The following is a 25,014-nucleotide window of genomic DNA, read 5'->3' on the forward strand; positions in this document are numbered from 1 at the left end:
GGTTCTGTAACAGGCATACACATTCTAGGAGTTTTTACTGAGAGTTAGAATTAAATATGCAACCTTTGACCATCTAAGAGATATTTTAAAAATGGTCAGGCCAACATCAAAGACATAACAGGATCTGGCTACCACTGGACCCAGTTATGTGTGCTCAGATGGTTGCCCAAGATCCTTTTGACGTACTTGTTGAGTTATCCCCTGTTGACAGTGGTGGAATCTCTTCCAGGTTCTTTAATTCTCAGCCAAAATGGACATCAGGGGTATGAATTTGGGAGTTCATGAGGTTCCTGCACTACTTATTTATGTAGATTTGTAAAACAAGACACACCTGTCTGACACTCTAGACACCTCTGGCAATTAATTAAAAATACTAGCTGGTGTTCTCTGCATACTAGTCACATCCTATCAGCAAGGATTACTGCAGCCATAAGACTGCATGCAAAAGCAGTACCATTGCAGTACAATCTCCCTTGCATGTTGACTCAAAGATGAGTGAGCAAGTCATCCAAGGAATCTGCAAAGCTCTGAGTGATTGGTGAGCTGCCCCCTTAAGTTAATGTAATAAGCATGTAAGAGGCTCCTGCGAAGTATTGTATGAAGCTGATGAAATACATGAAAGGGCACCGCAAGGAACAGCACACTGGAACAATCTGTCAAAGGAAAACTATAAGGCTAGAGGAGGGATCTCTCACAACTTCTGTATCTCGTTTACATCACTTAATTCCTTTGATACTGGTACATCAGCGTGATAATTTGTGTACTTAGTGGGGCCAAAATGAAGAGTAAGGGAGAAATAGTAGAGTTATCCGGACTACATAAAATCTCTATAAGAGCCATCCCCATACATTTCATGGACCATCGAGAGATGTTTGACAAAATAAACAACATACACTAGTTTACTAATTGGAATGACCTATTTAAGAAAAATTTTAAATGGTTAAGTAAACAAATATTCCATCTTTAATAATGTTTCTCTCATCAGATACCAACTTTGCATTCTTACACACACAAAGTTCCCTCTGACTTTGGAGAGATGCATGCACATAAAGGTTTCAGGATCATTCCTCTAATAACTAAAGGCTAGATTCTGGCAGCTTTAATCATATTGAATAGCACCCTACTTCATGAGTAGCCCTTTGAATTCATGAAGCAAGGTACTACTCAATGTGAGTAACGAGCAGTAGACTTGAGTTCACAGGAGAAATTTCAGAAGATTAACTTTGACGTACTGAAGAGATGAAATGGGTAGTTAGGTACAATGGGATAAAAAAGGTGCAGCGTGACTCTTGCAGGCAAACAGGAAAGTATGAGGTCTAACATATGTTCCCTCAAACACTCACTGGCCCCACACACATTCATGTTTGACATGAACATGCTGACTGCACTAGTGACAGCTGTTTCAAAGAAGAGTGGCCAGAGGCAGGCAGTGACTTTTACATTCACAGCTACTAAAGCTATTATTTTGGTTACCTGCTTGCCTTGCCTGATAGAAGTCACTTTGTAAATTCACCTCAGGCAAATATGGAGAAATAAGTAATGTGCTCCTCTGAGAATCCCAGTCAGTTCAGCTCCTGCCACCTTTAGTTTAGCACTTTGGTGAACATGCCCTTTTACAAGGCTGGTCATTTGCTCATGGCCTGAGGGCAATTTAGTTACAGACATTAGTATGAAAAAGACTGTGTTGAGCAGAAACCTCCCCACATAGGGATCTGTAGGCCAACTTTAATGAAGAAAAGGACAAGCTTTTGAATCTAAGATCCCCACCACCTCAAGAATACCTCAAACAAAGAAAAGAAAGGTCAGTGGAAACAGAAATCCAGAGCTTTTTATAAGATTACTCCCAACAAAATCTTCAAGCATTTTTTGCATATCTACACACTTATAATTAGTCCTCCATTGACTTTTTTGTAATAGCTGACAAACAGAATAATTTGTGCAAAACAGTGCACCATATCTGTTGCAGCATGCTTACTTCAAGAAAACTAAAACTTGTAATTAACAGAAGTTCATTAGTTCAATGAATTCATTTATCTGGTCACTGTACGCCTTCCCTAAGGAGTACCTGCACTGGACATCAGCCATAAGTAGGTGTCAGCAATTAGCTTATCTGTCTTCCCCACCTCCACCCTTTTTACTGTCTTTTACGATCCATTGTATAAATAGCGTATGAAACCTATTCTTTATTCCTGGTAGGTTCTCTGGGTTACAGACCTACCACAAGTTTGGAAACCCCATGAGCAGAATTTTGGGAGTGATTAGAGACATCCTTCTGTCGTTGATTCTCTTAGGCAGCATAGAAAAATATGAATGATTTCTTGATGTACTGTCTATACCCGATTCCATTTTTTTTCTTTTAATGTTAACTAGCGTTCATAGATTCAAAGATTCTAAGGCCAGAAGGGACCATTCTGATCATCTAGTCTGATATCCTGTATAGCAAAGGCCACAGAATTTACCCAAAATTATTCCTAGAGCAGATCTTTTAGAAATACATCCTATCTTGAGTTCAAAATAGTCAGTGATGGAAAATCCACCATGACTCTTGCTAAATTGTTCCAATGATTAATCACACCTTATTTCCAGTCTGAATTTGTCTAGCTTCAACTTCCAGTCATTGGATCGTGCTATATCTTTCTCTGCTACTGAAGAGTCCATTATTAAATATTTATTCCACATGTAGATACTTATAGATTCTAATCAAGTCACCCCTTAACCTTCATGAAGTTAAATAGATTGAGCTCCTTGAATCTATCATTGTAAAGCATATTTTTTAATACTTTAGTAATTCTTGTGGCTCTTCTCTGAACCTGCTCCAGTTGATTAACATCCTTCTTGAGTTGTGGGCAATTCACACAAACAGTAGTCCAGCAGTGGTCACACCAGTGCCAAATACAGAGCTTTTCAAAGAAAAGGCAACTATCATTTTTAACATCATCAACAAAACAGCCTATTTTCCTAGTCTCGTTCTCAAAATCAGTTGAAAAATTCAGACTGAGGTAGACACTTGGAATGGAGAACTTCAGCTTGATTTATTACCATTTGGCAAATGTAAAGCAACTAAAACAGGATCTTATAATGAAAAGTGTCAGAGAGCTTTAATTATAGGCAGTGCTACCAGCTCCACCTATAATTAGCTTTAATGGAGAGAGAGATGGACCCACACCAAAACCTCACACCCAGACAACCCTGAACTTTCAGATTGTTTGAAATGTGAACTTTGAGCCAGATACAAATTCAGCAAGTGGCCCAAACAGAACCGGAATAGTGGCCTAAACCAAAATTCTAGATCAAAATAAACCTATACTTAAGTGTGTTTGAAACTCAGTTCAAAATCCAAATGTTGTTGCTTAAGTTAATCTCTGCTTTAAATTAGATAACAAATATATCTTGCATGACTAGATGATCAGAATGATCCCTTCTGGTCTTAGAATCTTTGAATCTATAACCCCTAGTTAACATTAAAAGAAAAAAAAAACAGAATCGAGTATAAACAGTACATCAAGAAATCATTCATATTTTTCTATGCTGCCTAAGAGAATCAACGACAGAAGGATGTCTCTAATCACTCCTAAAATTCTGCTCATGGGGTTTCCAAACTTTGTGGTAGGTCTGTAACCCAGAGAACGTATCAGGAATAAGGAATAGGTTTCATACACTATTTAAACAATGGATTGTAAAAGACAGTAAAATGGGAGTGGGGGGGTGGGGAAGACAGGTAAGCTAATTGCTGACACCTACTTATGGCTGATGTCCAGTGCAGGTACTCCATAGGGAAGGTATACAGCGACCAGATAAATGGCTTAGAAAAGGACTTAAAAAGGAGGTGTTCATTAAAGGAATGGAATGGGATGGAGGGGTTTGGGACTTCTGCGATTGGTACAGCTTGGAGCCAACCCCCTTTCTTATAGCCCACCTTAGTTCTCCCACGAGAGGGAATGTAGGGTAAGGTCCCAGCCATGGATTGGCTGAAGGGACCAGGATGGAAAAAGAGGCGGAGCTGGTGGAAGCCCTCCCCCATGTAATTAGGGAATAAACATGGGCTTACCTGCACTGTACACTTTTATCTTCTGGGTACTCCCTGACATCTAATAATAAAGTTGCGGCTTGATTAAACCCATGTCAAATGTCTCCTGTCCATCTTTCAGTACAGCCGGACAATAGCTGTCACATGGACAAGAGTGTTCTGCAGTAGTTGCAAAAAGGTAAACATTGAGGAATGGTCGAGTTATGTTTTTTGCAAAATTTACAAGTGCAAAATTCATTTGTTAGTGACTATATTAGTGATTGTAACTATGGAAGGTACCAAAATAAATTGTATACTGAAATAATATAAACTAAAAATCCTGATTATATCACATTCTTCTCTCCTCCTGACTGTATGGTCTAATAGAGCTGTTTCCATCTTTATTATGGTATCGCTTTTAATGTAATTAAATGCCTAATCATGTGTAATAGAAAAGAGAAAATACCAATATGCATTTATAGTTATCAGTATGTGACCTGCACTAACTGCAAAATAGAGAGTGCTTGAAGGAAGAGTGATATCATCATGACTTTTAGTTTACGTTGCTGCAATCATCAAGTGAAACAGCCTTACCAAAGGTCACACAAGAGAAGATTGGGAGAACTTGAAACAGGACTTGGGTGTCCTGGGTCCCAAACTGGGACTCCCAATCCAGTACACTATCCACAGTAGTACTCTGCCTGATACTAGTGACATGAATTAAGATTTAAAGGGCAGGAATGATCAGTACAACTTTTATTTTTCTCTCTCTTTCTTTTCAGTACATTTGCTTTCATCCAATATTCCAGTTTCTCCCCAGCTGCACATGCATTTTCAAAAATAACTGTAATTGTATAGTATCTATTCAGTTGCTAATTTTCTTAACACCCCCAGGATGTTTCTTCTGGACCAGGAGATTAGTGGAAGTTCCAATTTTCTATGTGTTCCCTTACCTCCCATTTATCAATAAGTATTATTAAATTCTCTCCCACTCGCTAATTACTCAAACTTATTTCCTTTATTTTTCTTGTTAAAGACAGATTTAAAAGATTTGTTTAACATTCAAATGGTATTGATTTTAGATCTCAGCAAACAGCAAACAGATGACAGATTATAAAGACTGGATGTGTTAGAAAATATACCAGAGTGACAACTTGAGAACAGGTAGAGAGCACTCTAGTTGATGGATGGCAACAATTCAGATGTAATGTGATCAAAGATGGCACTGCTTCCCGTGCCCTTTATTAGCTTATATTACCCAATATGGGGTCAGACTGACAACGTTTGCACCAAAAAGTAAAGTTACAAGGTAGGAAAAGGGTTTAGCTAGATGTTAGAGTAACTTCTAAATATTTCTAATACAGCTTCAACACATGGATTTCTTCTCAGCATTTTAATTATATAAACTCTGCTGAAGAAATTGAGCTTTTTTAAAGAAGCTGGATCATCAATATTGCACAATCATTTTAGCACAGCTACAATTTACCATCTTAAGAGAAGATGGATGTGGAAAACTAGTGTTCCAGATAATCTAATTTCACTTTGTAAACATGCTTTCTTACAGTACTCCTCTGCATAGTTCCTCATCTTTACAGCTCTCATTTACTAACTTTTTCTGTCATGGTTGACACCAAAGTAGTCCTTTTTTATTGCTAGAATTTATCATAGCATAACAGAATTACAGGAACATTCACAAGATGCTGATAGCAGTATGTTGTTTTTGCACAGTGGGAAAGGCGGTATTGGTAAAAAAATAAAATCAGACCTGAAAATTGATTCCAGAACTGTGGAAGTGCACAAAAACGTAGATAAGCCTTGCCTAAAGTGTCTTTTATAGCACTGAATTAATATTATTTTTAAGTACTTGTTTTATGGTGATTAACGCTAATGTTCATCACACAAAAGGACAGTGTGAGAAGATTAGTTTATAGTGACATACACACTTCATATGAAATTCTTTATTTTAAATTACTTTCATTTTGATGAGCTTTAAAGTAACTTTTCTCTATCTAGACAGTGGTTTCAAAAGATAAAGTTGTCTGACCCATAACCCAGTTCCAAATAGAAACGTTATTCTAACTTTCTTGTTTGCAAGTGGGGATGATGGAATTTATTATAAGCCTGAATTTATTTGTAACTTGCTGAAGAATGAATGCTTGCATTACTGGCTATGTTGTGTTAGGATTTATTTGTAGGGTGTAAAAGTGAGTATGTGGCTCGGCGTGACAGCACCCATAAAGCCCACAGGGAGAAGAGGCCAGAAACAAAAAGGGTCCCCAGGTTTAAACAACCCTAATTATTGTCTCAGTGATGCTCATTAACATATGTTCTGTGTAGATAGGCTATGATTGTATTCTATAATTTCTAGTAAATAGCAGTTGTTAAACTTTTGCTTATCAAGAATGTCCTATTAAAGTGTGCATTATTTCTCTGCTGTGGCTGGGCGAGGGGCTGGGGAAGGTACGGGTCTAGCCACCACATAAGAATTGAAGTCTAAGGAGGAAGCTGTGTAATGGACTCTGGAGTTGTGGTTTAGACATCAAATAATTTGGTTTCAGTATTACGCTGTTGTGCTGGGGTCTCACAGTCAGAATACAAAATAAAACATTTACACCACTTTTTTGTTTCTTAGAAGGACATTTTTCAATACAATTTTACAATCAACCTTAATTTAATATATTGAAAAATAAAAATAAAGATTCTCTACTGGAAGAGAATCAGAGTAGTCAGGCCAAAGAAACAGACAAAAAAATCCTCTCACAAATAACCATGTGCAGGTGACATTATGGATTCAAACCTGAACCTAGATCTGCCAGGATACAGATCTGACCCAACTCAGAGCCCTTCTCAATTCAAAAATCTGAAGTCCAGTTGCAGGACTTAACTCTATATCTGACATATTAATGCTCTTTTCAACACAAGCCACATTCCGTCTGTTGCACTTACTTACTGGTTGCACAGCTCGTACATTCATTTTGTAATGCCACTTTGTTTCTGTTCATCTCAGCCACAAGCTGATATCTTTACAAAAATACTGAGAGAAACAGGCATTCCTGATATTTAAATACTGATACAGATTAACAAAACCAGTTCCTCAGAACTTTCAGCTCTGGGGACAGCTTGTAGAATGTTAAGAATCCATTAAAGTACCTGCAATACACAGCTTCCAGCTTTGGACTTAACTCAAGCTGGCACTACTCCTCCACTACTTTGTATACTGACTTTCTTTTAAACATCAACTCCTGTGCATTTCTACCAAAATCCATACCTTTTGGCAAGAGATTACCACCGGCACTGGTTTAATTGTATAAGACCTACAGCATTAATTACAGCTATTCTGGGAGATATTACTAACTAGTGAAATTAGTGAAATTAGATATAACAAAAAATTAGCTATAATAAAAAATAACCACCCTGCCTTACAAAGAAAATTCCCTTCTCTTGAAAAGCAATTTGTTATTGCATACATCTCAGTGCTTACTCCTATTGAGAGGCTGCAAATTTTGAAATAAAATCTCTTTTACGAAGTTAAATAAATTGTGTAAACAGGAGTAGCGTTTGAAATCTTTGGCGTGGAATTACATGCATGCTTAGATGTAACTTGCACTCCCAGTAGCACTTTTTCCTTTAATTCCTTCCTTCCCGCTTTCCTAAATTTGAATGATTGTCAGCCTACTGTTGAACTGTCGATAAGGACATCTCATCGCATCTCATTCGGCAATAATTTTTCTTGCCAAAAAAACACGCTATTTTTTTTCTTTCTAAATTTTTCTGAGTACTTTAAAGTTCCAGCTTTCACTCTCAGCTGCCAATTGAGAGTATTGTCTCCGTATCTGTCAAATTTTGCACTATTCAGGATTGTCTATTACATTTCTCATATAAGTGTGTCTTTATTCCTGATCTGCTACCCAGTCCACAAGAAGCAAAAGCAATGTTATGAGCATGCAGGGAGAGAGGATTCAGCACTATCACGCTACCACCTGGCTCTGACAAAGGTAGGGACAAGGAAAATAAATAGCCAGAGTGTTGCCACTAGTACTAAAGACCTGCAAGTCTTTGAAGTCCAGAAACACAAGGACCAAAGAGGTACAAGAGAGACAGACAGAGAGGGAAGGAAAACCTTCCTTACCCCATATGTGTACACCATACACACAAGGGAAAATATGAGCAAACAAAGGTTTAAAAATCTGGTTTGCACGTTAAAAAATAATAGTAAACATTTACACATGTGCACTAAATTTGAAGCAAAACTCCACAAAGAGAATTAGTATGAAAACCTAATATAAACTCTCAGCACAAATACAGTGTTTCCATCTTTAGTTCTTACAATTTTAGTAGCGGTTTTAACGTACTGTAATTGCATACTAAAATGCTCTTTAAAATCTAAATGGCCATTTACAACCCATCGATAAGATGGTCAGTTACTTAACAAATGTTTCAGAGTAGCAGCCATGTTAGTCTGTATTCACAAAAAGAAAAGGAGTACTTGTGGCACCTTAGAGACTAACAAATTTATTAAAAAACTTTTCCACTTTTTTTTCCACCAAATGCATCCGATGAAGTAAGCTGTAGCTCACGAAAGCTTATGCTCTAATAAATTTGTTAGTCTCTAAGGTGCCACAAGTACTCCTTTTCTTTTAACAAATGTTATTGTCTGTCTGAAACAAAACAGAAGAAATTGTAGGTTTTTAATCAGTAATGATTATTTAAAAGTGTGCAGACAAATGCAAAAGTATAACATTATGTAGCATTTGGCCTTGTTCCAGCAAAACATTAATGACTTCAGAAGGCCTACTTAAGTGCTTAAAGTATTTAAGCGTTCTGCTAAACTGAAGCCTTATTCAATTGAGTAAAAAGTTACTTGGTTCTTCCTAATTATACTGGACTTCCACATCCATAGAGAAATGAAAGGTCACAGTGATCACACTAGTGGCACATTTTCATGCATTAATTTGTACTTTTATAATTTTTGAAAGCACTGAGTTCTCAGAATGAAATTTCCCTGGTTGGTATGCACAGGTTTTTTTTTTAGTTTGTTTGTTTGTTTGTTTTTTAAAGTTTGATGGAAAATCATCCAGCCATTTTTTATACATTTCTCTTGCTTTCAAAAGCTCTGACCACTTTTTTCCAGTGGCCCTACTCAGAGTAATAAGTGCTATCCTTGACAGTAAGTGTTTAAAACCTCAGGTCCTTAGCATGGAAATAAAATGTTTACACATAACTTACAAAATCCCAGTCTTAATGATCAAGGTGCTCAGATATTATGGTGACAGGAGATACATAAGTACATAGATAGCTAAACTGTATTTTGAGGCACTGCAGAGTAAAGGGCATCTAACATTATATGCAGTCCTGTGAAATACATATATGCCTCATGGTGAGTTAAGGAGACATAGAGCCTTAATGCAGAAATCCACCCTCAAAAACAAATGCATGGGAAATCCATGGGAATGTTCACATGCCTCTTTCAGCAAGATGTGGGCCCTTAATATTAACTCTCTTTCAGTTTCCCATTGGGTCACACAGCCTTGATGTTACTTAATCACAGCTTTTCCCCCTTTTGCCTATGAATCTGTAGAGCAATCAGCGCTCACTATATTCTGTTTCCTTGGGGAACCTAAACTCCACTCTGTATGCTCTCTTTTAATAGAAATGCATCCCCAGAGAAACTTGGAAACATGCAGTTAGATGGAAAGTATAGTACACTTGAACCTATGTCTCTGTGTGCCTGAAAGGTATATCATGCAAGTAATATAAATAAAATATAATTGTAAGGTAATGGAAAAGTGCCTCCTTAACTTTTCTATTTCCATGCGGCCAGGATTCCTTAGAAAAAAAGAAAAAAATCCAAATAGTAATTTAATTTAGATTTAGTAATTTAATGCCAATTGAAAAAACATGGTACTTATTTACTAACATCTAATTAATGATAAACTGACTTGTTTATAGTACAAATTGTTTTCTTCAACAAGTATTTTAAAAGGAATGACAAAAACAAAAGTTATGGGCATATAACAGAGTTGAGACAGCTTATTGAGTTTATGGGTTACAATAAGGTAATTAAACACACACCACACATTATGAATACGTATTAAAACAGAAGAGCAAACAGAGAAACTGAGAATTAGCATCCACCATGATTAAAATATAGCGGATCATATTCTGGCTTCTGATATTCACATGCTGGGTTTCTATTGGCTTCAATGTGAGTTGTATGCAAATGTACATAGACAGAATATGAGAACTGTTTTGAATATATATTAAATATATAAAATGCAAAATACAATTCATGTAGATAGATGCAGACATACACACACTCACACAAACAGAAATGGCTAGTCGACCTTTTCACAGAATTTCTGTGAGGTGTCTGATTTACTGTAGTACTATTTATATATCCCAAACTGATTTAATTGAGGTTAAGTGCTAAGGCAAAACTGTACCGTATTACAGTAAAACAATACAATATATCATATATTAAATCATTATTTTTCCACATAAGCTAATAAATTATAAGAATATAAAGTATGACATCTGCTCAGAAGGAAGCATGATGACTCACAATGGTCAGGCTAACAAGCATTCTGGCTGAACTATGTATGTTCTGATCCAGTTAGGATTATGTTCATTTTCCCAGCTTTCAACTTCACTCATAAATACTGTAACACACAGTGTCCTCTGCACTACTAGGTAGGGATTGGGAAGAGAGAAGTGCACCTCCACCTTCCCATAACCCCGCACACATCCCTCCGAAGCATCTCCAAGGAACAGGAAAAAGTGAGCCGGAGTCAAAAGGACAATTTACGTAGCATTATTCCCCTCCTCCCTCTGCCATCTCAATAGGAATTAATTGTATGAGTTAATGTAGTCCATTGTGAAATAAGACTGTTAGTACATATATGCTACCTGTATAATGTATTTTCCACTGAATGCATCTGATGAAGTGAACTGTAGCTCACAAAAGCTTATGCTCACATAAATTTGTTAGTCTCTAAGGTGCCACAAGTACTCCTTTTCTTTTTGCGAATACAGACTAACACGGCTGCTACTCTGAACCCTGTATAATATATATGTTAGAATGTATATGTAGGCATAAAATGTTTGTAGTAGGTCATGCTAATATAGTCTAGATACAATGCTGAGAGCTAGTTATATACCAGCTGAGAAATTTGTTCCATTTCTTTGTTATAATATCTCTATTTCATATAATAATAAACTGTTTGATATAAACCAAACTTGGGGATTGATCCTGCTTTGAGCAGGGGGCTGGACTAGATGACCTCTTGAGGTCCCTTCATCCCTGATATTCTATGATTCTATGTAAACATCAGCTTTAGTCAGCTCAATGTATTCTCTTAGCTACACACTCTCTGTGAAGTGTGAACTGCACGATTTGAGCTGAAGCAGTTACTGTAACCTGTTATTCCTAGTACAAATGCTCAAATGTACATCCCCTATGCAATCTGCCAACATTATTGTATTTTGTATGTCTTTCTGTGTCTTTCCTTTGTAGGCCATCAACTTCTGAGTGAGTCTGTCTGAGCCATACAAAACACTGTTTAAGCTACAGAGGATCAAACACTAATTTGGGGACACATTACAAGAACAGCTACAAGGTACTCTGTGCATTCATATTACCAACACAGTGCACATCAGCATCACTTGTCGGCTAAGGATTTCAAAGCACGAAAAACATTAACTGCTTGAGCTTCAAAGCACTCCTGTGAGATAGGTAGATATATGATATCACTTCATTCCCCAGTGAATGAAGCCACCTATGTCAAATAAGACAAATGTTTAACAATACATAGCAACACTACACAACAATTGGAAAGTGAAGAAACAATGCCATAACCTAGCTGAAAGTACAAGAGCAATATAGTGAGACAAAAATAAATTAGTTGTGTTAGAATGTGGCCAGGACACCTAGGTCAATACCCCTATTATTTGTCAGAGTGCTATGAAATCGAGAGTGACCACAACTTGTCTGGTTATATTTCCCTTATGAAATCCTTTGTCAAGCTGAAATGGTTCCCTTTTATTTTTTTAAACTACACCTTAAAGTGTTGATCCTGAGAATTCTAAAGATTTTAGTAATAAAAAAAGCACTGTTTGATCATTCTTTATATTAACAAGAACATTCTTATAGATTTTTTTTTTAAAATGAACACTTCTGAAAATGGGAGTGTTAAAAAACGAATGCTGTGAAATCTTCATGCATAGCAGCTGTATCATCTACCTCGGTAACACCTCACATTTTAGCACTAGTGACTTTATACATCCTTTTATATGATAATTCAGGGGGAGGGGAGAGGGTATAGGCATTTAGCACTAACAAATAACAGTAGAATACATCAGTGCCAGCAGAGGTCACTCTCTACAGAAAGCAAAGATCACAATTTGGATCCTAATTCAGCAAAGTTTATGTCTAACCTTAAACATGTGAAAATGTCCACAGAGTCCCACTGGGAATATTCAGATGATTAAATTCAGGCACAAGTGCCTTGATGAAATGGGGTCCCAGTGAGGTGTTCTGCCACCTCTCTATTGCAATTTACTGCCACAAAACATTCATCACTATAGGCAAAGATTATAAAATATTTATTATTCATAATGCTAAAATATTTCCATTGATATACCATGCCATTGCTAACTTAAGGATGCAACTTGAATGAAACCAGAATAAAGGACACAGTGCAAACATATCTGATACTTATTTTTTTCCGTTGGACTTGGCAAAACATTACCCAGAATATCAAGGGAAACAGTGTGATTAAGCCATAACCTGAATTTAAAAGGTGTGCTCAGAGATTAGAGGGCATGTAGATTTATAGCTTTTTTTTAACCTTTGAAAACCTGGTTTCAAACAGAGCAGAAATAAGAAGACATAAAAGAATTTGAAGATCTCTGTCTGTGACCGCTGATCTCCTCACAAAACCTCCACTAAAGTTAGCACAAATGGCAATCCTTTCTTACAAGTCTAAGACCAAAGTTGAAAGTCAAGCTTATATTGGCAGTAAGAAGACTGATATAGATACCATCTTCAATAACTTTACTTTAGGAAGAGCTAACAGCCTTCACATTTATGGTCAGAAAAAATCCACTAAACTCACCAAAAAAATAAAGGTTTCAGAGAAGCAGCCATGTTAGTCTGTATTCACAAAAAGAAAAGGAGTACTTGTGGCACCTTAGAGACTAACATTTATTTGAGCATGAGCTACAGCTCACTTCATCGGATGCATTCAGTGGAAAATACAGTGGGGAGATTTATATACACAGAGAACATGAAACAATGGGTGTTATCATACACACTGTAAGGAGAGTGATCACTTAAGATGAGCTATTACCAGCAGGAAGGGGGGGGGGGGAGGAAGAAAACCTTTAGTAGTGATAATCAAGGTGGGCCATTTCCAGCAATTAACAAGAACATCTGAGGAACAGTAGGGGGTGGGGGGTGGGGAAATAACATGGGGAAATAGTTTTACTTTGTGTAATGACCCATCCACTCCCAATCTCTATTCAAGCCTAAATTAATTGTATCCAGTTTGCAAATTAATTCCAATTCAGCAGTCTCTCCTTGGAGTCTGTTTTTGAAGTTTTTTTCAGAAAAGCTTACCTCACACACCAACAGGTAATGCCTGTGGACAAACTGAAATAATGTCTATGGAACAACGGACTGAGAAAACATGCTCCAAAACCCGTACTCACCTTAAATAAATAAAATCAAAAAACAAAAAAAAAACTTGTCACATAAGAACAGCCATACTGGTCCAGACTAAAGGTCCATCAAACCCAGTATCCTGTCTTCCGACAGTGGCCAATGCCAGGTGCCCCAGTGGGAATGAACAGACAAGATAATCATCTAGTGATCCATCCCCTGTTGCCATTCCCAGCTTCTGGCAAACAGAGGCTAGGGACACCAACCCTGCCCATCCTGGCTAATAGCCATCAATGGACCTAGACTCCATGAATTTTTCTAGTTCTTTTTTGAACGCTGTTATAGTCTTGGCCTTCACAACATCCTCTGGCAAGGAGTTCCAAAAGTTGACTATGTGTTGTGTGAAAAAAATACTTCCTTTTCTTTATTTTAAACCTGATGCCTATTGATTTCATTTGGTGACCCCTGGTTCTTGTGTTATGAGAAGGAGTAAATAACAGTTCCTTATTTATTTTCTCCATATCAGTCATGATTTTATACAATTCTATCATATCCCCTTCTTAGTCGTCTCTTTTCCAAGCTGAAAAGTCCCAGTCTTATTAATCTCTCCTCATATGGCAGCTATTCCATACCCCTAATCATTTTTGTTGCCCTTTTCTGAACCTTTTCCTATTCCAATATATCTTTTGTGAGATGGGGCGACCACATCTGCATGTAATATTCAAGATGTGGGAGTACCATAGATTTATATATAGGCAATATGATATTTTCTTATTATCTATCCCTTCTTTAATTATTTCCAGCATTCTGTTCGCTTTTTTGACTGCCTCTGCACATTGAGTGAGTGTTTTCAGAGAACTATCCACAATGACTGGAAGATCTCTTTCTTGAGTGGTAACAGCTAATTTATATGCCATCATTTTATATGTATAGTTGTGATTATGTTTTCCAATGTGCATTATTTTGCCTTTATCAGCATTGAATTTTATCTGCCATTTTGTTACCCAGGCACCCAGTTTTATGACATCCTTTGTAGCTCTTAGCAGTCTGCTTTGGATGTAATTATCTTGAGTAGTTTTGTATCATTTGCAAATTTTGCCACCTCATTATTTACCCCTTTTTCCAGATCATTTATGAATATGTTGAATTAGACTGGGCCCAGTACAGACCCCTGGGGGACACCCATATTTACTTCTCTCCATTCTGCAAACTGACCATTTATTCCTATGCCTTGTTTCCTATCTATTAACCAGTTACCGATCCGTAAACGACCTTCCCTTTTATCCCATAACAGCTTACTTTGCTTAAGAGTCTTTGGGGAGAGACCTTGTCAAAGGCTTTCTGAAAATCTAAGTACACTATATCTCCCTTGTCCACATGCTTGTTGACCTCAAAGATTTCTACTAGATTGTAAAGGGAAATCATGCCTCTCCAAATACCATGCTGACTCTTCCCCAACAAATTATGTTCATCTATCTGTCTGACAATTTTATTCTTTACCATAGTTTCAACCAGTTTTCCCAGTACTGAAGTTAGGCTTAAAGGCCTGTAAATGCTGGGATCACCTCTAAGCCCTTTTTAAAAATTGGCGTCACATTAGCTATCCTCCAGTCCTTTGGTACAGAAGCTGATTTAAATGATAGATTACAATCTACAGTTAGTAGTTCTGCAATTTCACATTTGAGTTCCTTCAGAACTCTTGGGTGAATACCAGCTGGTCCTGTGACTTATTACTGTTTAGTTTATCAATTTGTTCCAAAACCTCCTCTAATGACACCTCAATCTGGGACAGTTGCTCAGATTTCTCACCTAAAGAGAATGACTCAGGTTTGGGAATCTTCCTCACATCCTCAGCCATGAAGACCGATGCAAAGAATTCGTTTAGTTTCTCCACAATGGCCTTATTGTCCTTGAGTGCTCCTTTAGCATCTCGATCGTCTAGTGGACTTACTGGATGTTTAGCAGGCTTCCTGCTTCTGATGTACTTAAAAAAATGCTATTACTTTATGAGTCTTTGGCTAGTTGTTCTTCAAATTCTTTTTGGCCTCCCTAATTACATGTTTACACTTTACTTGCCAGAGTTTATGCTTCTTTCTATTTTCCTCACTAGGATTTAACTTCTACTTTTTAAAGGATGCCTTTTTGCTTCTCGCTGCTTCTGTTACTTCGTTGTTTAGCCAGGTGGCACTTTTTTGGTTCTCTTACGTTTTTTTAATTTGGGGTATACATTCAAGATAAGCCTCTATTATGGTGTCTTTAAAAAGTTTCCATGCAGCGTGCAGGGATTTCACTTATGACATTGTATCTTTTAATTTCTGTTTAACTAACTTCCTCATTTTTATATAGTTCCCTTTTGTAAAATTAAATGCTACCATCTTGGGCTGCTGTGGTGTTTTCCCCACCACAAGGATGTTAAATTTAACTATATTATGGTGACCATTACCAAGCAGTCCAGCTATATTCCCCTCTTGGACCAGATCCTGTGCTCCATTTAGGACCAAATAAAGAATTCTTCTTGTGGGTTCCAGGACGAGCTGCTTAAAGAAGCAGTCATTTAAGGTGTCAAGAAACTTTATCTCTGCATCCCATCCCAGAAAGTTCCCCACCTACAAGGCAGGCGATCATACCTAGGCCTTCTTACAAAACTTCGAAAGGGCCTGCCTTGGATACAGCATCTCTACAGACCAATCCATAGTAGAGCTGAGGCCGCAGCTCAGTGGACCCTTAGCTGAGGTGGCGGCTGAAATGCCTAAGGAACACATGAACCAGTATGAACTGTTTAAAACCAAGGCGAAAGTCAGAATGGGGCTAACACCTGAGCATTCCCGTTGGCAGTTCAGAGCCCTAAGGTGGAAACCAGATGTGTTATTTACCCGAAATCCCTATCACATTGTGAAACATTGGGATGCCTGGATATCAGGAGCAAGTGTTAAATCTCCAGAAGATTTGCCCTTCCTAATGCAAATGGAGCAGTTCTTAGAACGTGTTCCTGAGGAAACAGAAAGATACATCCTAGATGGGAAGCCCAAAACTGTAATCGAGGTGGGGGAGATTGGAGCCAAATAGATGGAGGTGGCAGAAAAGAAAAAAAAACTGGTCAAAGTTGGAGCGGATACCAGAAGGGACAACCTCAGACCACAAACTGCTACCGGGGGCAGCCCAAGGCCCCAACTACCCCCCAAGGAACCCTCAGCCACCTTATCGTCCTGCCACACCGTTCTCCAGCAACCCACCTCGCCCCCAGTAACCCGTCAGCTGGATGATGTTTTAAATGTAATGAGCCGGGGCATGTAAAGGCCAACTGCCCCAAGAACCCCAACAGATTACAGTTCATTGCACCGGAATCACACCAGAGGTCCTCAGGCCCAGATACGCTTGGAGCAGAGGGAAATTGTAAGTGTGGGCGGGAAGAAGGTCACTGCATGGAAGGACACAGGAGCACAAGTGTTGGCTATCCATGCTTCCTTAGTGGACCCCAATTTAATCAACCCAGAGATTCAAGTGATGATTCAACCCTTCAAGTCCAACTCTTTCAATTTGCCTACAGCCAAGTTGCGTGTCCAGTACAAGGACTGGTCAGGAACGTGGACTTTTGCAGTCTATGATGATTATCCCATCCCCATGCTGTTGAGGGAAGACTTGGCCAATCATGTGAAGCTAGCCAAGAGTGTGGGAATGGTCACCAGCAGCTAGGCTAAACCAGCTGTCACACCTAGCTCTGTTCCTGAAACTTCTACCAGGACCCGTTCAGAGGTGATGGACCCGGACCCCAGGCCAATGGATCCAGTCCCAGAGACCCAGACAGAGCCAGTCCCAGAACCGCAACAGGTGGAACAACCAGCACCAGACCCATTGCCAGTACTTGCAACCCCAACACCAGAGGGCCCCACCGAACCTGAACCGGCAGCAGCTGATAACCCTACACAAGAGGCTCAGCTGGAGCCTGAGCCCCAACATAGTGCACCAGTGGAGAGTGGTTCACAGTCAACGGAAACAGCCCCATCCCCTACATCGCTTCCAGAGGGACCAAGCCTAGGTCCACAATCCAATGAGGAACTGATGTCTCCAGCATCAAGGGAACAGTTCCAGACCGAACAGGAAGCAAATGAAAGCGTCCAGAGAGCTTGGATGGCGGCACGGAGCAACCCATCACCTCTCAGCTCTTCTAATCAATCCAGGTTTGTTGTAGAAAGAGGACTTTTATACAAGGAAACTCTTTCTGGTGGACATCAGGAAGACTGGCATCTTCAGAGACAGTTGGTAGTTCCAGCTAAGTATTGGGTAAAGCTCTTGAGCTTAGCCCATGATCATCCTAGTGGCCATGCTGGGGTGAACAGGACCAAAGACCAGTTGGGGAGGTCATTCCACTGGGAGGGAATGGGCAAGGATGTCTCTACCTATGTCCAGTCTTGTGAGGTGTGTCAGAGAGGGTGAAAATCCCAAGACCAGGTCAAAGCCCCTCTCCAGCCACTCCCCATCGAGGTTCCATTTCAGCAAGTAGCTATGGATATTCTGGGTCCTTTTCTGAAAAAAATACCCAGAGGGAAGCAGTACATACTGACTTTCATGGATTTTGCCACCCGATGGTCGGAAGCAGTAGCTTTAAGCAACACCAAGGCTAAAAGTGTGTGCCAGGCACTAGCAGACATTTTTGCCAGGGTAGGTTGGCCCTCTGACATCCTCACAGATGCAGGAACTAATTTCCTGGCAGGAACTATGGAAAGCCTTTGGGAAGCTCATGGGGTAAATCACTTGGTTGCCACTCCTTACTACCATCAAACAAATGGCACGGTGGAGAAATTTAATGGAACTTTGGGGCCATGATATGTAAATTCATAAATGAGCACTCCAATGATTGGGACCTAGTGTTGCAGCAGTTGCTGTTTTCCTAGAGAGCTGTACCACATCCCAGTTTAGGGTTTTCACCATTTGAACTTGTATATGGCCGCGAGGTTAAGGGGCCGTTACAGTTGGTAAAACAGCTTCTCCAGGAACTAACATTCTGGACTTTATAACCAACCTACAAAACACCCTCCAAACCTCTTTAGCCCTTGCTAAAGAAAACCTACAGGATGCTCAAAAAGAGCAAAAAGCCTGGTATGATAAACATGCCAAAGAGCGTTCTTTCAAAATAGGGGACCAGGTCATGGTCTTAAAGGCACTCTAGGCACATAAAATGGAAGTGTTGTGGGAAGGGCCATTCATGGTCCAGGAGCGCCTGGGAGCTGTTAATTATCTCATAGCATTCCCCACCTCAAACCGAAAGCCTAAGGTGTAGCATATTAATTCTCTAAAGCCCTTTTATTCCATAGCATTAAAAATTTGTCAGTTTATAGCCCAGGGAGGAGATGACGCTGAGTGGCCTGAAGGTGTCTACTACGAAGGGAAAAGTGCTGGTGGCGTGGAAGAGGTGAACCTATCCATGACCCTTGGGCGTATGCAGCGACAGCAGATCAAGGAGCGGTGCACTAGCTACGTGCCGACATTCTCAGCCACCCCAGAACTGACTGAACTGGCATACCACTCCATTGACACAGGTAATGTTCACCCAATTAAAGTCCAACCTTACCGGGTATCTCCTCAAGCTAAAACTGCTCTAGAACGGGAGATACAGGATATGTTATAGATGGGTGTAATCCACCCTCTGGCAGTGCATGGGCATCTCCAGTGGTTCTAGTTCCCAAACCAGATAGGGAGATACGTTTTTGCGTGGACTACCGTAAGCTAAATGCTGTAACTCGCCTAGACAACTATCCAATGCCACGCATGGATGAATTATTAGAGAAACTGGGATGGGCCCAGTTCATCTCTACCTTGGACTTAATCAAGGGGTACTGGCAGGTAACGCTAGATGAATCTGCCAAGGAAAGGTCAGCCTTCACCACACATGTCGGGCTGTGTGAATTTAATGTACTCCCTTTCGGGCTCCGGAATGCACCTGTCACCTTCCAAAGACTTGTAGATGGTCTCCTAGCGGGATTAGAAGAATATGCAGTCACCTACCTTGACGATGTAGCCATATTTTCAGATTCCTGGGCAGAACACCTGGAACATCTACAAAAAGTCTTTGAGCGCATAAGGGAGGCAGGACTAACTGTTAAGGCTAAGAAGTGTCAATAGGCCTAAATCGAGTGACTTACCTTGGACGCCAAGTGGGTCAAGGAATTATCAACCCCTACATGCCAAAGTGGATGCTATCCAAAAGTGGCCTGTCCCAAAATCAAAGAAACAGGTCCAATTCTTCTTAGGCTTGGCCGGATGTTACAGGCAATTTGTGTAATACACCACAATACAGCCAAATAGATGCCCCACTGCCAGACCTAACCAAAAAGAAACAGCCAAATGCTGTTCAGTGGACCGAAGTGTGTCAGAAGGATAACCACTCTTAGGTCTGTAACAACGGAACCAATAACCCAGGAACCTATCCTTGCAACAAAGCCCATTGCCAACTCTGTCCACATATCTATTCAGGGGACACCATCATAAGGCCTAATCACATCAGCCACACTATCAGAGGCTCGTTCATCTGCGCATCTACCAATGTGATATATGCCATCATGTGCAGCAATGCCCCTCTGCAATGTACATTGGTCAAACTGGACAGTCTCTACGTAAAAGAATAAATGGACACAAATCAGACGTCAAGAATTATAACATTCAAAAACCAGTCGGAGAACACTTCAATCTCTCTGGTCACTCGATCACAGACCTAAGAGTGGCTATTCTTCAACAAAAAAACTTCAAAAACAGACTCCAACGAGAGACTGCTGAATTGGAATTAATTTGCAAACTGGATACAATTAACTTAGGCTTGAATAGAGACTGAGAATGGATGAGTCATTACACAAAGTAAAACTATTTCCCCATGTAATTTCTCCCCCCCACCCCACCCCCCACTGTTCCTCAGATGTTCTTGTTAACTGCTGGAAATGGCCTACCTTGCTTGTCACCATGAAAGGTTTTCCTCCCCCCCCCCCTCCCGCTGCTGGTGATGGCTCATCTTAAGTGATCACTCTCCTTACAGTGTGTATGATAAAACCCATTGTTTCATGTTCTCTGTGTGTGTATATAAATCTCCCCACTGTATTTTCCACCAATGCATGCAATGAAGTGAGCTGTAGCTCACGAAAACTTATGCTCAAATAAATTTGTTAGTCTCTAAGGTGCCACAAGTACTCCTTTTCTGTTTGGTTTAAATGGCTGATAAAATAAGCTGTGCTGAATGGAATGTAGATTCCTCTTTTTGTGTCTTTTTGTAACTTAAGGTTTTGCCTAGAGGGATTCTTTGTGTTTTGAATCTGATTACCCTGTAAGGTATTTACGATCCTGATTTTACAGAGGTGATTCTTTTACTTTTTTTTCTTCAATTAATATTTTTCTTTTAAGAACCTGACTGCTTATTCATTGTTCTTAAGATCCAAGGGTTTGGGTCTGTGTTCACTATGCAAATTGGTGAGGATTTTTATCAAGCCTTCCCCAGGAAAAGGGGTGCAGAGTTTCGGAAGATTTTGAGGGGAAAGACATTTCCAAGCTGGCTCTTTCCCAGTTATATATTTGTTAGACGCTTGGTGATGGCAGCAATAAAGTCCAAGGGCAAAAGGTAAAATAGTTTGTACCTTGGGGAACTTTTAACCTAAGCTGGTAAAAATAAGCTTAGGGGGTTTTCATGCAAGTCCCCACATCTGTACCCTAGAGTTCAGAGTGGGGAAGGAACCTTGACAGGCTGTGTGCCAAAGGTTGCCGATACGTGCTGTATAGGCTCCCCCTTTCCCAAAGATTTCCCCAGTTCTTAATAAATCTAAACCCCTCCTCCCTACATCATTGTCTCATCCATGCATTGAGGCCCTACAGTTCTGCCTGTCTAACTGGTCCTGTGTACGGAACTGGATGCATTTCAGAAAATCCTACCATGGAGGTCCTGAACTTCAATTTTAATCACACTGTTAAACAATAGAATACCAATTGAAATTTATTAAATGTTTTGGATGATTTTCTACATTTTCATATACATTGTACTCTGTGTTGTAATTTAAATCAAAGTGTACATTATTTTTATTACAAATATTTTTACTGTAAAAACGATAAAAGAAATAGTATTTTTCAATTCACCTCATACAAGTACCATAATGTAGCTCACGAAAGCTTATGCTCTAATAAATTTGTTAGTCTCTAAGGTGCCACCGGTACTCCTTTTCTTTTTGCGAATACAGACTAACACGGCTGCTACTCTGAAATAAGTACCATAATGGAATCTCTTTTTCATGAAAGTCCAACTTAGAAATGTATATTTTTGTTACATAACTGCACTCAAAAACAAAACAAGATACAACTTCAGACCTTACAAGACCACTCAGTCCTACTTCTTGTTCAGCCAATCACTAAGACAAAAAAGTTTGTTTATATTTACTGGAGATAATGCTACCCTCTTTTTATTTACAATGTCACCAGAAAGTGAGAACAGGCAGTGCAATGTTACATGCCAGATATGCTAAACATTGGTGGGCCCCTTCATGCTTCGGCCACCATTTCAGAGAACATGCTTCCATGCTGATGACACTTGTTAAAAATATAATGCATTAATTAAATTTGTGACTGAACTCCTTGGGGGGATAAATGTACGTGCTCCGTTCTGTTTTACCTGCATTCTGTCATATATTTCATGTTATAGCAGTCTTGAATGATGACTCAGCACAGGTTGTTCATTTTAAGAACACTTCCACTGCAGATTTGACAAAACACAAAGAAAATACCAATGTGAGATTTCTAAAGATAGCTACAGTTCTTAATCCAAGTTTAAGAATCTTAAGCGCCTTCCAAAATCTGAGAGGGACAAGGTGTGGAGCCTGCTTTCAGAAGTCTTAAAAGAGCAACTACAGAACCTGAACCACCAAAAAAAAAGAAAATCAACCTTCTGCTGGTGGCATCTCACTGAGATAAAGAAAATGAACATGCGTCAGTCTGCACTGCTTCGGATTATTATCGCACAGAACCCGTCATCAGCATGGCTGCATATACCCTGGAACGGTGGTTGAAGCATGAAGGAACATATTAATCTTTTGCACATCTGGCACATAAATATCTTGTGATGCCGGCTACAACAGTGCCATGAGAACACCTATTCTCACTTTCAGGTGACATTGTGAAGAAGAGGGCAGCATTATCTCCTGCTAATATAAACAAACTTGTTTGTCTGAGCAATTGGCTGAACAAGAAGTAGGGCTGAGCGGACTTGCAGGCTCTAAAATTTTACATTTTTTACTTTTCAATGCAGGTTCTTTTTTTACATAATTCTACATTTGTAAGTTCAACTTTCATGATGAAGAGATTGCGTTACAGTACTTGTATTAGGTGAATTGAAAAATACTATTTCTTTTGTTTTTTTACAGTGCAAATACTTGTAATCAAAAATAAATACAAAGTGAGCACTGTACACTTTGTATTCTGTGTTGTATTGAAATCAATATGTTTGAAAATGTAGAAAACATCCAAAATATTTAAATAAATGTTATTCTATTATTGTTTAACAGTGCTATTAATCATGATTAATATTTTAATTGCTTCACAGCCCTAGTTGTTGTTGTTATTATTTATTCTATTGTGGTACAGTCTATCTTAGGTACTTATATGTCCCCTATTACTGTGGTATCTGAATGCTTCACAATCTTCAATGTACTTGTCCTCACAACATCTCTGAGGACAGAAAGTGCTATTTTCCTCATTTTATCAATGAGGAATTGAGGCATAGAGAGACTAAAGGCCAAATTTTCACAGGTATTTGGTGCCTAAAGATGCTGACAGGAGCCTACTGGCATTTTCAAAAGCACCTAAGCAAGTTAGGCACCTAACTCACATGGCTCATGTGTTTAGGAGATTTCACTATCCCTCTAGGCACTTATCTACATCTTGAGACATTTAAATACCTCTGCGTAACTGGTTGCAAGTGGCATGGCCCAAGTTCACATTGAAAATATATGGTAGAACTAAAGTAAAGCCAACTGAATCCAGATCTCCCAAGTTTCAAGCTCACACCCTAATTACTGGACCACCCCTACCTTTTGGGAGGCTTAGTCATGTACCAGAACCCTGATGTGCCAGATGCTGTGCAAACCCATAATAAAAAGACTGTCCCTGCCTCAAAGATCTTACTAAGTATAAGAGGTAACAGGTGAGTACAGAGAGAGACAGGGAAACAAGAAAACGGTACTAGTCAGCATGACAGGCAGTGGTTTCAGCACACAGCTGCTTAACTGATGTCAAGATTTTTGTAAAAAGAAAAGGAGGACTTGTGGCACATTAGAGACTAACAAATTTATTTGAGCATAAGCTTTCATGAGCTACAGCTCACTTCAGCAGATGCATTCAGTGGAAGAATTTTAATTAAAGAAAAAGTAAAAGAATCACCTCTGTAAAATCAGGATGGTAAATACTTTACAGGGTAATCAAATTCAAAACATAGAGAATCCCTCTAGGCAAAACCTTAAGTTACAAAAAGACAAGAACAGGAATATACATTCCATTCAGCAGAACTTATTTTATCAGCCATTTAAACAAAACAGAATCTAACGCATATCTAATTAGATTGCTTATTAACCCTTTACAGGAGTTCTGACCTGCATTCCTGCTCTGGTCCCAGCAAAAGACAACACAGAGAGAACCCTTTGTTTTCCCCCCCTCCAGCTTTGAAAGTATCTTGTCTCCTCATTGGTCATTTTGGTCAGGTGCCAGCGAGGTTATCTTAGCTTCTTAATTCTTTACAGATGAAAGGGTTTTTTCCTCTGGCCAGGAGGGATGCATCCGAGGAAGTGAGCTGTAGCTCACGAAAGCTTATGCTCAAATAAATTTGTTAGTCTCTAAGGTGCCACAAGTCCTCCTTTTCTTTTTGCGGATACAGACTAACATGGCTGCTACTCTGAAACCTGTCATTATGCAAGATTTTTGTAGACATCCAAAGCAAAGATGAGTTTTAAGGAAGACAACAATTTGGCTTTCTGGATATTTATGGGGAGCTCCTCCCAAACATGTGGGTTAGCATGGAAGAAAGTACAAAGGCGCTTGTTTGAAAATGTAACAAGTGGATGATGCAACATTGAAATAATGTAGGCGAGAAGTTTGGTGATGTGGGGATAGACCATGAAGGGCCATAAAAGTGAACACAAGCAGTTTGTGACTGATGCCATGGAAAAAAGGGGAGCCAATGGAGAGATGCAGTGACATGGTCAAAGTGGTGACCTGAGGAATTTATCTTTGCAACAGCATTTTGATCTCTACAAGTGGTGAAAGATAGCATTTATCAAGTGGAGAAGAGGAAGTTGCAGTCCTCGAGATAATGAGGCCTGGACATGCATTTGTA

At 39.3% G+C, this 25,014-nt stretch overlaps 1 protein-coding gene across 2 annotated transcripts in view; it reads right to left on the reverse strand.

The window, feature by feature from the left end:
• PCDH11X (protocadherin 11 X-linked) overlaps nucleotides 1-25,014 on the reverse strand; it is a 983,439-nt gene that overhangs the window by 402,444 nt on the left and 555,981 nt on the right. The window lies entirely within an intron of this gene.

Source organism: Dermochelys coriacea, chromosome 9, assembly GCF_009764565.3.
Source record: "Dermochelys coriacea isolate rDerCor1 chromosome 9, rDerCor1.pri.v4, whole genome shotgun sequence".
Classification (NCBI taxonomy): domain Eukaryota; kingdom Metazoa; phylum Chordata; order Testudines; family Dermochelyidae; genus Dermochelys; species Dermochelys coriacea.